At 41.9% G+C, this 1,592-nt stretch overlaps 1 pseudogene; it reads left to right on the top strand.

The window, feature by feature from the left end:
* Window positions 1-259: 259 nt before the first annotated feature.
* LOC102827436 lies at window positions 260-912 on the top strand (annotated as a pseudogene).
* Window positions 913-1,592: the final 680 nt, after the last annotated feature.

The following is a 1,592-nucleotide window of genomic DNA, read 5'->3' as shown; positions in this document are numbered from 1 at the left end:
AAAAGATCGACATACAAAAATCAGTCTCTATACTATGAATGACAGTGCTGAAAAGGAAATTAGGAAACCAATACCATTTATAATAGCCACCCAAAGGATGAAATATTTAGGAATAAATCTAACCAGGGCAACAAAAGACTGATACAAAGAAAACTACAAAACACTACTCCAAGAAACCAAAACAGACTTACAAAATGGAAAAACAGGCTGGCCTAGGTTTGTGGTTGAGGTGGTGGTCCATGCCACTGGGCCTGAGAAGATGGTGCTGGGTGGTTGCCTGGAAGATGTTGCTGAGTGGTTGGAGCCAAGCTGCTTTGCTGCTGGGAAATCTATATCTGCTGCATTGTGTCTCTTGGAGCTCCTGGCAAAGTACTACGTATGAGACTGAGTTCACATCCTCTGGCACGGCCCACACGGAGGGCTCCGCGGGTGCCCAGACCTGGGACTATGGTGACCCCCACTCTTCAGTCATCCTTTGCTCTTACTTACCTGATGAATTTATAGAATGTGAAGACCCAGTGGATTATGTTTGAAATGCAATAGCCTCCCAGGAACTCCGCTATGGTTGCCTCAATTTCAGAGGGTTCGGTGGTCAGGCCTACAGTGACGTGGAAGACATAACATACCTATGCTGAGCCCTAGATGGAATTGAGTGTGCCAATCGTAGGACCTTCCTATGAGAGAATGAGCCCTGTATAAAGTACACCGGGCACTACTTCATACCTACTTTACTCTACTCGTTCTTCCTGGGTACTTTGGAGTGGATCACTTTCGTCTGGGACACATTGGCACAGCAGTAGGAAAACTGTTGACACTTAGAGGACTTGGGATTTGGTGGTTCGTTGACCTCATTTTGCCCATTACTGGAGGGCTGATGCCAAGTGATGGAACAACTGGTGCACTGTTTACTAAATCGAGCTGTTATTGTGGTCCAGGGAGACAAGTTGAATGCTTTGTCTTCAGAATCATCTCTCTAGGCTCAGAACTCTTCCTTGATATCAGAGGTTTACTTTCCCTCTTGGGAGGGAAATGGTTTCATTGGGAAGACTTCTTTGGACTTTTGATTTTCAACCCAAATTTTACTCATGGACTAGAAATGATGTGTAAACAGTGTTGTAAGAATCAAGTTTCTCCTGTTCCTCGTGTATACAATATAAAGGGTAATGACTAATTTACAAACTCAGATGAGTTTCTATACCATCTCTCTACATCACTGCCTCTATGGCCCATTGGAGCAAGTGGACCCAACAGGGTAATGTAAATGTCTTTAGCCATGTGTTTTTTGTGACCAGTGACAAAATCTTTAGCAAAAATAACCATGGATTTTAATTCATACTGAAATTCTGACTTTCTGTATTTACACTGCAGAAAAAGATTTACCAGCCTGGAAAATTTGTATGGTTATTTCCAGTAGGTATAATGAAACCCAGATTTATTTTGCTAAAAACTAGGCATTTGAGATGAACCATCCTATTAGTAAAAACCATTATTGTGCTCCATAGGCAATAACTTATTCATCCCAATTATATTTTGAAAGCCAGCGACATCAAATATGATGTCTGCATTGAGCTATTCTTCTTGACAGAACTTTA

This window comes from Chrysochloris asiatica, unplaced genomic scaffold (genome assembly GCF_000296735.1).
Source record: "Chrysochloris asiatica unplaced genomic scaffold, ChrAsi1.0 scaffold00005, whole genome shotgun sequence".
In the NCBI taxonomy this organism is placed as follows: Eukaryota; Metazoa; Chordata; class Mammalia; order Afrosoricida; family Chrysochloridae; genus Chrysochloris; species Chrysochloris asiatica.
Note: the sequence above shows the minus strand (reverse complement) of the source record. Positions and strands in the feature narration are given on the sequence as shown.